Here is a 16,747-nt window from a genome sequence, read left to right on the forward strand (position 1 = left end):
AGGAGCTTGAAACATCTCCACTGCAAACAGAACAAGGCAGAGGCATATTCTCCTTTGAGGAGATTGAGTCCCTTGCAGTGGATGGTGTCTCCATTCTTGGGATGCATTAAGGCACTGTCATCCCATGGCTATCGACTTGCTTATGCCTCTGCAACACGTGCTCTTTCGGCATCTCAAATTGCCCATGCATGCAAAACAACCAATGGCTCAGATGCATCACAAATGAACGGGAACGATCAGACCGGCCAAAATTTGCATGCTGCCAACAGCCAGGTTGCAACCCCTCTTGATGGAGGCAATGGCTGCAAATCTTGTTGAGGTGCGAGAGAAGGGGGAGGTCATAAGGGAGGATTCATGAAGGATGATGCATTTTTTCTTCCATAGGAATTTTTGTAACGGTTTTAAAAAAATAATTATGGAGCTGGAGTTTCCATTGATGCATTCGATTGTGAGCTATGATTATTAGAGGCGATTAGAGGCATTAGGCGAGTATAACCTGCAATTTCCACAAAAAAAAAATTTAAAAGATTTAATCTTTTAATTTAATCTTATCCCGGCCGGCGCGTCTCTGACAACAACGAATTCGAATTCGTGGCCTGCATCCTCCTGCGCCTGCAGCAGCGCTAGACGGCGGACGCCTGGTTCGTTAGCTACTGTCGTTGCCTAGAGGAGCAGACGCCTGCTGGTTCGTTGCCTAGAGGGGTTCGTTGGCTGGTTCGTTGCCTAGAGGAGCAGACGCCATAGCCTCATACAGCTGAGCGCTGCTTTCATCAATCTCTAGGCAAACGCCATAGCCTCATACAGCTGAGCGCTGCTTTCATCAATTGCAGCTTCACAGCAGCGTTTTGTGCTTGCGCTGCTTTCTGAGCGTTGCTTTCTGAGCGCTGCTTTCATCAAACGCAGCTTCACAGCAGCGTTTTGTGCCTGCGCTGCTTTCTGAGCGCTGCTTTCATCAAACGCAGCTTCACAGCAGCGTTTTGTGCCTGGGAAGTTTTGTGCGTGCTGCTTTCTTTTGGGCCTCATACAGGTGAGGGAAGCTGCAGCCTTGAGTTTTGTGTTTTGCTTTCTTTTGGGTCTCATACATACATGCAGCCTTAGTGGATTGGAGTTTTGTGTTCTGCTTTCTTTTGGGCCTCATACAGCTGAGGGAAATTTTCACTGTGATGCTCAGCAGGACGCCATAGCCAGAAAAGCTTCATCACTATGATGCTCAGCAGGATGCCATAGCCAGAAAAGCTTCATCATCGCCAGCTTCTCTTTACACTCTGTTCTACTATCTCTTCTCTTTCCCCCAAACATCAATGACATGACAAAATCATTCAAAAAGAAGAGACCATGACGCTTGACAACCAGGCATGCACTGCAACTCCATGCACTTGGCAGAGTAGATTCAGGTTTTTTCTCTTCAACCATTCTTGATTTTTTGAATTCTTGCATACTTTTATTTTCTACTCTATATCAATATATATGATCTGAATTTTAATTGACATGTTCAAAACTTTAAATCTAATCATAGATAATGATTTAATATGAGACAAAAATATGTGTACCTTGTGGTATCGTTGAATTTGATAATGGATGCGGTGATGTCCAAGTGCTAGTTGTCAATGCCAAGATGGGAAAGTAGGTTTATATTACATAAGCGACATAGATGTCAAGGAAAATTTGAAAAAAAGCAAGACCATTTTAAATTCTTAAAGGGCGGGATAATTTGAATTCAAAATTGGGCGGGATAATTTGAATGCTCTACCACATGGTAGAGCTGGAGAAATGCATTCTAGCTCTACCACATGGTAGAGCTGGAGTTGTAGTGACTTAAACTAGTGCAAGATGACTTGAAATGACAAACCATCCATGAAGTCAATATTAGATAAAATGGAAAAAATCCCTCAAAATGGGAATGTATTTCGGCCATAACTTGAACTTGAAGATGATCTTTGTATGGGTGTCTTCAAATAAGCACTGTGCTTGTGTCCCAATGGTAGCCAAGAACATTGCTAAGCCGGCTATGGAAGCTCCCTTGTCCTAGAGCATGCACAAAAGACCCCTCTCCACCTTCTTCATAGCATAGCTTCTCCCCTCTCTCCTTGCTTGAAATTGTACTTTCCTACTCTTTCACTCTATGCATGAGATCTATGCAAGAGAGCTCTCATAATAATGCAAGATGTAACTCTATGCATGTGAGCTCTATGTATGAGAGCTCCTAATGCAAGACCTAGCTCTATGCATGAGAACTCTTTCACTTTTTACATGAGATCTATTCATGGGAGCTCTTATAATAATGCAAGATATAGCTCTATGTATGAGAGCTCTTATAATAGATAATGCAAGATCTAACTCTATGCATGCGATCTCTATGTATGAGAGCAGCTCTTAATGCAAGACTTAGCTCTATGCATAAGAGCTCTTTCACTCTATACATGAGATCTATCCATGGGAGCTCTTATAACTGTGGTAGAGATAGACCTCAAAGCATTCTATCTCTACAATGTGGTTTAGGTAGAATACAGCTCTACCACAGTTACATTCAACCTCAGCCGGTTGCATTCATTGAAGTCTAGCTCTACCACATGGTAGAGCTTGAAGAATGCATTCTAGCTCCACCACATGGTAGAGCTGGACCTCAAAGCATTCTAGCTCTACGATGTGGTCTAGATAGCATATAGCTCTACCACATGGTAGAGCTAGACCTCAAATTCAATTCTAGCTCCACCACATGGTAGAGCTAGACCTCAAAGCATTCTAGCTCTATGATGTGGTCTAGGTAGAATACAGCTCTACCACATGGTAGAGCTAGATTAAATACAATTCTAGCTCCTTGGTTCTTGTCATGTGAAGTAGGTCTCTTCTTGGAGTAATTGGTTTTGTTGATGTGTATAGAACTCAGCTAGATCGATGCATTCTTGCTCTACCACATGGTAGAGCTAGACCTCAACAAATGCAATTCTAGCTCCACCACATGGTAGAGCTGGACCTCAAATGCATTCTAGCTCTACGATGTGGTGTAGGTAGAATACAGCTCTACCACAGTTACATTCAACCTCAGCCGATTACATTCATTGAAGTCTAGCTCTACCACATGGTAGAGCTAGAAGAATGCATTCTAGCTCCACCACATGGTAGAGCTGGACCACAAAGCATTCTAGCTCTACGAGATAGAATACAGCTCTACCACATGGTAGAGCTAGACCTCAAATGTAATTCTAGCTCCACCACATGGTAGAGCTGGGCCTCAAAGCATTCTAGCTCTACGATGTGGTCTAGGTAGAATACAGCTCTACCACGTGGTAGAGCTAGATCAAATGCAATTCTAGCTCCTTGGTTCTTGTCATATGAAGTAGGTCTCTTCTTGGAGTAATTGGTTTTGTTGATGTGTATGAAACACAGCTAGATTGATGCATTCTAGCTCTACCACATGGTAGAGCTAGACCTCAAATGCAATTCTAGCTCCACCAGAGCTGGACCTCAAATGCATTCTAGCTCTACGATGTGGTGTAGGTAGAATAAAGCTCTACCACAGTTACATTCAACCTCAGCCGGTTACATTCATTGAAGTCTCGCTCTACCACATGGTAGAGCTAGAAGAATGCATTCTAGCTCCACCACATGGTAGAGCTGGACCACAAAGCATTCTAGCTCTACGAGATAGAATACAGCTCTACCACAGGGTAGAGCTAGACCTCAAATGCAATTCTAGCTCCACCACATGGTAGAGCTGGACCTCAAAGCATTCTAGCTCTACGATGTGGTCTAGGTAGAATACAGCTCTACCACATGGTAGAGCTAGACCTCAAATGCAATTCTAGCTCCACCACATGGTAGAGCTGGGCCTCAAAGCATTCTAGCTCTACGATGTGGTCTAGGCAGAATACAGCTCTACCACGTGCTAGAGCTAGATCAAATGCAATTCTAGCTCCTTGGTTCTTGTCATGTGAAGTAGGTCTCTTCTTGGAGTAATTGGTTTTGTTGATGTGTATGAAACACAGCTAGATTGATGCATTCTAGCTCTACCACATGGTAGAGCTAGACCTCAAATGCAATTCTAGCTCCACCAGAGCTGGACCTCAAATGCATTCTAGCTCTACGATGTGGTGTAGGTAGAATACAGCTCTACCACAGTTACATTCAACCTCAGCCGGTTACATTCATTGAAGTCTAGCTCTACCACATGGTAGAGCTAGAAGAATGCATTCTAGCTCCACCACATGGTAGAGCTGGACCACAAAGCATTCTAGAATACAGCTCTACCACATGGTAGAGCTAGACCTCAAATGCAATTCTAGCTCCACCACATGGTAGAGCTGGACCTCAAAGCATTCTAGCTCTACGATATGGTCTAGGTAGAATACAGCTCTACCACATGGTAGAGCTAGACCTCAAATGCAATTCTGGCTCCACCACATGGTAGAGCTGGACCTCAAAGCATTCTAGCTCTACGATGTGGTCTAGGTAGAATACAGCTCTACCACGTGGTAGAGCTGGATCAAATGCAATTCTAGCTCCTTGGTTATTGTCATGTGAAGTAGGTCTCTTCTTGGAGTAATTGGTTTTGTTGATGTGTATGGAACACAGCTAGATCAATGTGTGGTTTAGGTAGAGTATAGCTCTGCCAACAGTTACATTCAACCTCAGCCGGTTACATTCATTGAAGTCTAGCTCTACCACATGGTAGAGCTAGAAGAATGCATTCTAGCTCCACCAAATGGTAGAGATAAATTTCAAAGCATTCTGGTCAATACATTTATTAATCTTGCTCTGCCACCTGGTAGAGATAATATCTTTTAAAAAACCCGCACTAGAATACTTTGAAGTCCAGCTAGATTGCATTTATCTAGCTCTACCATGTGGTAGAGCTCTACCATGTGGTAGTGTTGCTCTACCATGTGGTAGAGCAACACTAATAAATGTATTGAGAGCTCCAAGATGGAGTAATTGAGATAGAATGCTTTGAGGTCTAGCTCTACCGTGTGGTGGAGCTAGAATTGCATTTGAGGTCTAGCTCTACCATGTGGTGGAGCTGTATTCTATCTAGACCACATCGTGGAGCTGTATTCTAGCTGGACCTCAAAGCATTCTAGCTCTACGATGTGGTCTAGATAGAATACAGCTCTACCACATGGTAGAGCTAGACCTCAAATGCAATTCTAGCTCCACCACATGGTAGAGCTAGAATGCATTTGAGGTCCAGCTCTACCATGTGGTGGAGCTAGAATGCAATTGAGGTCCAGCTCAACCATGTGGTGGAGCTAGAATGCATTTGAGGTCTAGCTCTACCATGTGGTGGAGCTGGACCTCAAAGCATTCTAGCTCTACGATGTGGTCTAGATAGCATACAGCTCTACCACATGGTAGAGCTAGCGCTCAAATGCAATTCTAGCTCCACCACATGGTAGAGCTGGACCTCAAAGCATTCTAGCTCTATGATGTGGTCTAGATAATATACAGCTCTACCACATGGTAGAGCTAGACCTCAAATGCAATTCTAGCTCCACCACATGGTAGAGCTGGACCTCAAACCATTCTAGCTCTACGATGTGGTCTAGGTAGAATACAGCTCTACCACATGGTAGAGCTGGATTAAAAGTAATTCTAGCTCCTTGGTTCTTGTCATGGAAAGTAGGTCTCTTCTTGGAGTAATTGGTTTTGTTGATGTGTATGGAACACAGCTAGATCGATGCATTCTTGCTCTACCACATGGATAGAGCTAGACCTCAAATGCAATTCTAGCTCCACCACATGGTAGAGCTAGACCACAAAGCATTCTATCTCTACAATGTGGTTTAGGTAGAATATAGCTCTACCACAGTTACATTCAACCTCAGCCGGTTACATTCATTGAAGTCTAGCTCTACCACATGGTAGAGCTAGAAGAATGCATTCTAGCTCCACCACATGGTAGAGCTAGACCTCAAAGCATTCTAGCTCTACGATGTGGTCTAGATAGAATACAACTCTACCACATGGTAGAGCTAGACCTCAAATGCAATTCTAGCTCCACCACATGGTAGAGCTAGACTTCAAAGAATTCTAGCTCCACGATGTGGTGTAGGTAGAATACAGGTCTACCACGTGGTAGAGCTAGATCAAATGCAATTCTAGCTCTTTGGGCCTTGTCATGTGAAGTAGGTCTCTTCTTGGAGTAATTGGTTTTGTTGATGTGTATGGAACACAGTTAGATCGATGCATTCTTGCTCTACCCAATGGTAGAGCTAGACCTCAAATGCAATTCTAGCTCCACCACATGGTAGAGCTAGACCTCAAAGCATTCTATCTCTACAATGTGGTTTAGGTAGAATACAGCTCTACCACAGTTACATTCAACCTCAGCCAGTTGCATTCATTGAAGTCTAGCTCTACCACATGGTAGAGCTTGAAGAATGCATTCTAGCTCCACCACATGGTAGAGCTGGACCTCAAAGCATTCTAGCTCTACGATGTGGTCTAGATAGAATACAGCTCTACCACATGGTAGAGCTAGACCTCAAATGCAATTCTAGCTCCACCACACATGGTAGAGCTGGACCTTAAAGCATTCTAGCTCTACAATGTGGTTTAGGTAGAATACAGCTCTACCACAGTTACATTCAACCTCAGTCGGTTACATTCATTGAAGTCTAGCTCTACCACATGGTAGAGCTAGAAGAATGCATTCTAGCTCCACCACATGGTAGAGCTGGACCTCAAAGCATTCTAGCTCTACGATGTGGTCTAGATAGAATACAGCTCTACCACATGGTAGAGCAAGACCTCAAATGCAATTCTAGCTCCACCACATGGTAGAGCTAGACCTCAAAGCATTCTAGCTCCACGATGTGGTCTAGGTAGAATACAGCTCTACCAGGTGGTAGAGCTAGATCAAATGCAATTCTAGCTCCTTGGTTCTTGTCATGTGAAGTAGCTCTCTTCTTGGAGTAATTGGTTTTGTTGATGTGTATGGAACACAGCTAGATCGATGCATTTTTGCTCTACCACATGGTAGAGCTAGAATGCTTTGAGGTCTAGCACTACCTCAAAGCATTCTATCTCTACAATGTGGTTACATTCGTTGAAGTCTAGCTCTACCACATGGTAGAGCTAGAAGAATGCATTCTAGCTCCACCAAATGGTAGAGCTAAATCTACGAGATAGAATACAGCTCTACCACATGGTAGAGCTAGACCTCAAATGCAATTCTAGCTCCACCACATGGTAGAGCTGGACCTCAAAGCATTCTAGCTCTACGATGTGGCCTAGGTAGAATACAGCTCTACCACCTGGTAGAGCTAGATCAAATGCAATTCTAGCTCCTTGGTTCTTGTCATGTGAAGTAGGTCTCTTCTTGGAGTAATTAGTTTTGTTGATGTGTATGAAACACAGTTAGATCGATGCATTCTTGCTCTACCACATGGTAGAGCTAGACCTCAAATGCAATTTTAGCTCCACCACATGGTAGAGCTGGACCTCAAAGCATTCTAGCTCTAGGATGTGGTGTAGGTAGAATACAGCTCTACCAGAGTTACATTCAACCTCAGCCAGTTACATTCATTGAAGTCTAGCTCTACCACATGGTAGAGCTAGAAGAATGCATTCTAGCTCCACCACATGGTAGAGATGGACCGCAAAGCATTCTAGGTCTACGAGATAGAATACAGCTCTACCACATGGTAGAGCTAGACCTCAAATGCAATTCTAGCTCCACCACATGGTAGAGCTGGGCCTCAAAGCATTCTAGCTCTACGATGTGGTCTAGGTAGAATACAGCTCTACCACATGGTAGAGCAACACCTCAAATGCAATTCTAGCTCCACCACATGGTAGAGCTAGGCCTCAAAGCATTCTAGCTCCACGATGTGGTCTAGGTAGAATACAGCTCTACCAGGTGGTAGAGCTAGATCAAATGCAATTCTAGCTCCTTGGTTCTTGTCATGTGAAGTGGGTCTCTTCTTGGAGTAATTGGTTTTGTTGATGTGTATGGAACACAGCTAGATCGATGCATTTTTTCTCTACCACATGGTAGAGCTAGAATGCTTTGAGGTCTAGCACTAGCTCAAAGCATTCTATCTCTACAATGTGGTTACATTCGTTGAAGTCTAGCTCTACCACATGGTAGAGCTAGAAGAATGCATTCTAGCTCCACCAAATGGTAGAGCTAAATCTACGAGATAGAATACAGCTCTACCACATGGTAGAGCTAGACCTCAAATGCAATTCTAGCTCCACCACATGGTAGAGCTAGACCTCAAAGCATTCTAGCTCTACGATGTGGTCTAGGTAGAATACAGCTCTACCACACCTGGTAGAGCTAGATCAAATGCAATTCTAGCTCCACCACATGGTAGAGCTAGACCTCAAAGCATTCTATCTCTACAATGTGGTTTAGGTAGAATACAGCTCTACCACAGTTACATTCAACCTCAGCCGGTTGCATTCATTGAAGTCTAGCTCTACCACATGGTAGAGCTTGAAGAATGCATTCTAGCTCCACCACATGGTAGAGTTGGACCTCAAAGCATTCTAGCTCTACGATGTGGTCTAGATAGAATACAGCTCTACCACATGGTAGAGCTAGACCTCAAATGCAATTCTAGCTCCACCACATGGTAGAGCTAGACCTCAAAGCATTCTAGCTCTACGATGTGGTCTAGGTAGAATACAGCTCTACCACATGGTAGAGCTAGATTAAATACAATTCTAGCTCCTTGGTTCTTGTCATGTGAAGTAGGTCTCTTCTTGGAGTAATTGGTTTTGTTGATGTGTATAGAACACAGCTAGATCGATGCATTCTTGCTCTACCACGTGGTAGAGCTAGACCTCAAATGCAATTCTAGCTCCACCACATGGTAGAGCTGGACCTCAAATGCATTCTAGCTCTACGATGTGGTGTAGGTAGAATACAGCTCTACCACAGTTACATTCAACCTCAGCCGGTTACATTCATTGAAGTCTAGCTCTACCACATGGTAGAGCTAGAAGAATGCATTCTAGCTCCACCACATGGTAGAGCTGGGCGACAAAGCATTCTAGCTCTACGAGATAGAATACAGCTCTACCACATTGTAGTGCTAGACCTCAAATGCAATTCTAGCTCCACCACATGGTAGAGCTAGACCTCAAAGCATTCTAGCTCTACGATGCGGTCTAGGTAGAATGCAGCTCTACCACGTGGTAGAGCTAGATCAAATGCAATTCTAGTTCCTTGGTTCTTGTCATGTGAAGTAGGTCTCTTCTTGGAGTAATTGGTTTTGTTGATGTGTATGAAACACACCTAGATCGATGCATTCTTGCTCTACCACATGGTAGAGCTAGACCTCAAATGCAATTCTAGCTCCACCACATGGTAGAGCTGGACCTCAAATGCATTCTAGCTCTACGATGTGGTGTAGGTAGAATACAGCTCTACCACAGTTACATTCAACCTCAGCCGGTTACATTCAGTGAAGTCTAGCTCTACCACATGGTAGAGCTAGAAGAATGCATTCTAGCTCCACCACATGGTAGAGCTGGGACCACAAAGCATTCTAGCTCTACGAGATAGAATACAGCTCTACCACATGGTAGAGCTAGACCTCAAATGCAATTCTAGCTCCACCACATGGTAGAGCTGGACCTCAAAGCATTCTAGCTCTACGATGTGGTCTAGGTAGAATACAGCTCTACCACATGGTAGAGCTAGATTAAATACAATTCTAGCTCCTTGGTTCTTGTCATGTGAAGTAGGTCTCTTCTTGGAGTAATTGGTTTTGTTGATGTGTATAGAACACAGCTAGATCGATGCATTCTTGCTCTACCACGTGGTAGAGCTAGACCTCAAATGCAATTCTAGCTCCACCACATGGTAGAGCTGGACCTCAAATGCATTCTAGCTCTACGATGTGGTGTAGGTAGAATACAGCTCTACCACAGTTACATTCAACCTCAGCCGGTTACATTCATTGAAGTCTAGCTCTACCACATGGTAGAGCTAGAAGAATGCATTCTAGCTCCACCACATGGTAGAGCTGGGCGACAAAGCATTCTAGCTCTACGAGATAGAATACAGCTCTACCACATTGTAGTGCTAGACCTCAAATGCAATTCTAGCTCCACCACATGGTAGAGCTAGACCTCAAAGCATTCTAGCTCTACGATGCGGTCTAGGTAGAATGCAGCTCTACCACGTGGTAGAGCTAGATCAAATGCAATTCTAGTTCCTTGGTTCTTGTCATGTGAAGTAGGTCTCTTCTTGGAGTAATTGGTTTTGTTGATGTGTATGAAACACACCTAGATCGATGCATTCTTGCTCTACCACATGGTAGAGCTAGACCTCAAATGCAATTCTAGCTCCACCACATGGTAGAGCTGGACCTCAAATGCATTCTAGCTCTACGATGTGGTGTAGGTAGAATACAGCTCTACCACAGTTACATTCAACCTCAGCCGGTTACATTCAGTGAAGTCTAGCTCTACCACATGGTAGAGCTAGAGGAATGCATTCTAGCTCCACCACATGGTAGAGCTGGGACCACAAAGCATTCTAGCTCTACGAGATAGAATACAGCTCTACCACATGGTAGAGCTAGACCTCAAATGCAATTCTAGCTCCACCACATGGTAGAGCTGGACCTCAAAGCATTCTAGCTCTACGATGTGGTCTAGGTAGAATACAGCTCTACCACATGGTAGAGCTAGACCTCAAATGCAATTCTAGCTCCACCACATGGTAGAGCTAGACCTCAAAGCATTCTAGCTCCACGATGTGGTCTAGGTAGAATACAGCTCTACCAGGTGGTAGAGCTGTATACGATGTGGTCTAGGTAGAATAGAGCTCTACCAGGTGGTAGAGCTAGATCAAATGCAATTCTAGTTCCTTGGTTCTTGTCATGTGAAGTAGGTCTCTTCTTGGAGTAATTGGTTTTGTTGATGTGTATGAAACACAGCTAGATCGATGCATTCTTGCTCTACCACATGGTAGAGCTAGACCTCAAATGCAATTCTACCTCCACCACATGGTAGAGCTGGACCTCAAATGCATTCTAGCTCTACGATGTGGTGTAGGTAGAATACAGCTCTACCACAGTTACATTCAACCTCAGTCGGTTACATTCATTGAAGTCTAGCTCTACCACATGGTAGAGCTAGAAGAATGCATTCTAGCTCCACCACATGGTAGAGCTGGACCACAAAGCATTCTAGCTCTACGAGATAGAATACAGCTCTACCACATGGTAGAGCTAGACCTCAAATGCAATTCTAGCTCCACCACATGGTAGAGCTGGACCTCAAAGCATTCTAGCTCTACGATGTGGTCTAGGTAGAATACAACTCTACCACATGGTAGAGCTAGACCTCAAATGCAATTCTAGCTCCACCACATGGTAGAGCTAGACCTCAAAGCATTCTAGCTCCACGATGTGGTCTAGGTAGAATACAGCTCTACCACATGGTAGAGCAAGACCTCAAATGCAATTCTAGCTCCACCACATGGTAGAGCTAGACCTCAAAGCATTCTAGCTCCACGATGTGGTCTAGGTAGAATACAGCTCTACCAGGTGGTAGAGCTAGATCAAATGCAATTCTAGCTCCTTGGTTCTTGTCATGTGAAGTAGGTCTCTTCTTGGAGTAATTGGTTTTGTTGATGTGTATGGAACACAGCTAGATCGATGCATTTTTGCTCTACCACATGGTAGAGCTAGAATGCTTTGAGGTCTAGCACTACCTCAAAGCATTCTATCTCTACAATGTGGTTACATTCGTTGAAGTCTAGCTCTACCACATGGTAGAGCTAGAAGAATGCATTCTAGCTCCACCAAATGGTAGAGCTAAATCTACGAGATAGAATACAGCTCTACCACATGGTAGAGCTAGACCTCAAATGCAATTCTAGCTCCACCACATGGTAGAGCTGGACCTCAAAGCATTCTAGCTCTACGATGTGGTCTAGGTAGAATACAGCTCTACCACCTGGTAGAGCTAGATCAAATGCAATTCTAGCTCCTTGGTTCTTGTCATGTGAAGTAGGTCTCTTCTTGGAGTAATTAGTTTTGTTGATGTGTATGAAACACAGTTAGATCGATGCATTCTTGCTCTACCACATGGTAGAGCTAGACCTCAAATGCAATCCTAGCTCCACCACATGGTAGAGCTGGACCTCAAAGCATTCTAGCTCTAGGATGTGGTGTAGGTAGAATACAGCTCTACCAGAGTTACATTCAACCTCAGCCAGTTACATTCATTGAAGTCTAGCTCTACCACATGGTAGAGCTAGAAGAATGCATTCTAGCTCCACCACATGGTAGAGATGGATCGCAAAGCATTCTAGGTCTACGAGATAGAATACAGCTCTACCACATGGTAGAGCTAGACCTCAAATGCAATTCTAGCTCCACCACATGGTAGAGCTGGGCCTCAAAGCATTCTAGCTCTACGATGTGGTCTAGGTAGAATACAGCTCTACCACATGGTAGAGCAAGACCTCAAATGCAATTCTAGCTCCACCACATGGTAGAGCTAGACCTCAAAGCATTCTAGCTCCACGATGTGGTCTAGGTAGAATACAGCTCTACCAGGTGGTAGAGCTAGATCAAATGCAATTCTAGCTCCTTGGTTCTTGTCATGTGAAGTGGGTCTCTTCTTGGAGTAATTGGTTTTGTTGATGTGTATGGAACACAGCTAGATCGATGCATTTTTTCTCTACCACATGGTAGAGCTAGAATGCTTTGAGGTCTAGCACTACCTCAAAGCATTCTATCTCTACAATGTGGTTACATTCGTTGAAGTCTAGCTCTACCACATGGTAGAGCTAGAAGAATGCATTCTAGCTCCACCAAATGGTAGAGCTAAATCTACGAGATAGAATACAGCTCTACCACATGGTAGAGCTAGACCTCAAATGCAATTCTAGCTCCACCACATGGTAGAGCTGGACCTCAAAGCATTCTAGCTCTACGATGTGGTCTAGGTAGAATACAGCTCTATCACCTGGTAGAGCTAGATCAAATGCAATTCTAGCTCCTTGGTTCTTGTCATGTGAAGTAGGTCTCTTCTTGGAGTAATTAGTTTTGTTGATGTGTATGAAACACAGTTAGATCGATGCATTCTTGCTCTACCACATGGTAGAGCTAGACCTCAAATGCAATTCTAGCTCCACCACATGGTAGAGCTGGACCTCAAAGCATTCTAGCTCTAGGATGTGGTGTAGGTAGAATACAGCTCTACCAGAGTTACATTCAACCTCAGCCAGTTACATTCATTGAAGTCTAGCTCTACCACATGGTAGAGCTAGAAGAATGCATTCTAGCTCCACCACATGGTAGAGATGGACCGCAAAGCATTCTAGGTCTACGAGATAGAATACAGCTCTACCACATGGTAGAGCTACACCTCAAATGCAATTCTAGCTCCACCACATGGTAGAGCTGGGCCTCAAAGCATTCTAGCTCTACGATGTGGTCTAGGTAGAATACAGCTCTACCACATGGTAGAGCAAGACCTCAAATGCAATTCTAGCTCCACCACATGGTAGAGCTAGACCTCAAAGCATTCTAGCTCCACGATGTGGTCTAGGTAGAATACAGCTCTACCAGGTGGTAGAGCTAGATCAAATGCAATTCTAGCTCCTTGGTTCTTGTCATGTGAAGTAGTCTCTTCTTGGAGTAATTGGTTTTGTTGATGTTTCTGGAACACAGCATCGTAGAGCTAGAATGCTTTGAGGTCCACCTCTACCATGTGGTAGAGCTAGATCAAATGCAATTAGAGCTCCTTGGTTCTTGTCATGTGAAGTAGGTCTCTTCTTGGAGTAAATGGTTTTATTGATATGTATGGAACACAGCTAGATCGATGCAATCTGGTCAATACAACTCTACCACATGGTAGAGCTAGACCTCAAATGCAATTCTAGCTCCACCACATGGTAGAGCTGGACCTCAAAGCATTCTAGCTCTACGATGTGGTCTAAGTAGAATACAGCTCTACCACATGGTAGAGCTAGACTAGACCTCAAATGCAATTCTAGCTCCACCACATGGTAGACCTAGACCTCAAAGCATTCTAGCTCTACGATGTGGTCTAGGTAGAATACAGCTCTACCACATGGTAGAGCTAGACCTCAAATGCAATTCTAGCTCCTTGGTTCTTGTCATGTGGTTTAGGTAGAATACAGCTCTACCACAGTTACATTCAACCTCAGCCGGTTGCATTCATTGAAGTCTAGCTCTACCACATGGTAGAGCTAGAAGAATGCATTCTAGCTCCACTGCATGGTGGAGCTTGACCTCAAAGCATTCTAGCTCTACGATGTGGTCTAGCTAGGATACAGCTCTACCATGTGGTAGAGCTAGATCAAATGCAATTCTTGCTCCTTGGTTCTTGGCATGTGAAGTAGGTCTCTTCTTGGAGCAATTGGTTCTTGGCATGTGAAGTAGGTCTCTTCTTGGAGTAATTGGTTTTGTCGATGTGTATGGAACACAGCTAGATCGATGCATTCTTGCTCTACCACATGGTAGAGCTAGACCTCATAGCTTTCTACCTCTACGATTCTAGCTCCACCACATGGTAGAGCTTGACCTCAAATGCAACACTAGATCCACCAGAGCTAGACCTCAAAGCATTCTATCTCTACAATGTGGTTTAGGTAGAATACAGCTCTACCACGTGGTAGAGCTGGATCAAATGCAATTCTAGCTCCTTGGTTATTGTCATGTGAAGCAGGTTTCTTCTTGGAGTACTTGGTTTTGTTGATGTGTATGGAACACAGTTAGATCGATGCATTTTTGCTCTACCACATGGTAGAGCTACCACATGGTAGAGTACTTGGTTTTGTTGATGTGTATGGAACACAGTTAGATCGATGCATTTTTGCTCTACCACATGGTAGAGCTAGACCTCAAATGCAATTCTAGCTCCACCACATGGTAGAGCTAGACATCAAAGCATTCTATCTCTATAATGTGGTTTAGGTAGAATACAGCTCTACCATAGTTACATTCAACCTCAGCCGGTTACATTCATTGAAGTCTAGCTCTACCACATGGTAGAGCTAGAAGAATGCATTCTAGCTCCACCACATGGTGGAGCTTGACCTCAAAGCATTCTAGCTCTACGATGTGGTCTAGGTAGAATATAGCTCTACCATGTGGTAGAGCTAGATCAAATGCAATTCTAGCTCCTTGGTTCTTGTCATGTGAAGTAGGCCTCTTCTTGGAGTAATTAGTTTTGTTGATGTGTATGGAACATAGCTAGATCGATGCATTCTTGCTCTACCACATGGTAGAGCTAGACCTCAAAGCTCTCTAGAATGCATTTATTTAGCTCTACCATGTGGTAGAGCAAGACTAACAAATGTATTGAGAGCTCCAAGATGGAAATACTCTTCATCTCCTCCACAGTGTTTTCATGGATATATATTGTGATTTTTGAATATGATATTTTAATTTTTTTTAAGTGTAAGAATATAATAACTATAATTAACAATTGTGGTTTTTGTTGTTGCAGGTGAAAGATGTCTCAGAAAAGAAAAGTGGTGGAAGTTCCGGACAGTGTTAACTTTGCCTCTGCTGATCAACGAGACGACAGTGGTACTTAGATATTTGGGGTCTTCAAGGTTCACAATTTAACAAAATTCATCTATTTGTTGCTAGTGATGTGGACGTGGATACTTTTGAGGATCTAGGACCAATGACTCTATCTTATATTTCTGCAGTTGATTCTCATCCCGATATTGAATGCATAAATATTGGGGTACCTGGGATGCATGAGTATCAACTAGATCCCAAGGCATTTATTAATGAACGAATAGTAAGAGGTAAACAAGATACTATGTTCTCTCGAGGGTGGAAGTTAGATTGTGCAAGTCAAGAAATAACTCTTGAAGAGTTGCAAGCTTCCATTGCTTATTGTGTGAAAGGCAAACAAAAAAAAGAGAAAATGCCCTCAAAAAATCCAGTTCAAAAAAAGGCAAAAAGCAGTACAGGTATTATGGATGTAGATGAAGTAGTTCTTAAATCTACAGTAGAGAAAACAGGCTTGGAAAATTCAACAAAAATAAGATTTGTGGATCCCAAAGTTTTGGAAAATGAGGTGCAAAAGACACTAAAGAGGCTTGGAAAATCTGTAGATGAAGTAGTTCTTAAATCTACAGTAGAGAAAACAGGCTTGGAAAATTCAACAAAAATAAGATTTGTGGATCCCAAAGTTTTGAAAAATGAGGTGCAAAAGACACTAAAGAGTGATACAGGGGGTATGGAAAAATACTCTAAGTATTTTCCATTCAAGTACAAAGAGTATGAGATCCCTGTAGATCAATGCTGGCTAGCTCCTGATCACTATAACTCCCGTCAAATAGAACCTCACCGTGTGGATGAATGCGTGTTATTTTTTGGTGCAAGTGCAAACAGGCCAGGAGCGTGTGCATACTTGATGCCTGTAAAGAATGCTGGCAAGAAGAAAGGAATTCCAATGAAACTAAGTGAGGTAACAGAGGAGAAACTCACAAAGTATTCCTATTGGATTATTGATGGCCAACATTCCATCTATGCTGCAAAATTCTTACGGTATCAAGAAATGGAAAAAGATGGTCGTGCTCAAGACCTGATACAAGTGTATGAAAAAAGGAAGGCTCGAATTGTTGTAGATCCAGAGCCACAAGTTGCGATGGCCATATCTGCTATAGCTAATGAAGAGGCCCAGTCATTATATGTCAAACAACCATACTATGATGTCTTCAGCACTTGAGGAGTCAGTGGATCTTCAATAATTCTCCGTCAAGGCCAACATCTGGAGTAACAGAGGGCTC

General features: G+C 43.3%; 1 long non-coding RNA gene across 2 annotated transcripts; it reads left to right on the forward strand.

Moving 5' to 3' along the window:
* Window positions 1-632: 632 nt before the first annotated feature.
* LOC147638002 (uncharacterized) lies at window positions 633-16,498 on the forward strand. Of its 2 annotated transcripts, none has more exons than XR_015265321.1 (3): window positions 633-1,027; window positions 1,172-1,394; window positions 15,448-16,498. It is a non-coding gene; the product is annotated as an uncharacterized LOC147638002 (long non-coding RNA). The 2 variants fall into 2 exon arrangements; XR_015265324.1 differs by having other exon boundaries at window positions 1,175-1,394.
* The last annotated feature ends 249 nt before the right edge of the window (window positions 16,499-16,747 follow it).

The sequence above is a fragment of the Cibotium barometz genome, chromosome 5 (genome assembly GCF_041138505.1).
Source record: "Cibotium barometz isolate CiBa-2024 chromosome 5, ASM4113850v1, whole genome shotgun sequence".
NCBI lineage: Eukaryota > Viridiplantae > Streptophyta > Polypodiopsida > Cyatheales > Cibotiaceae > Cibotium > Cibotium barometz.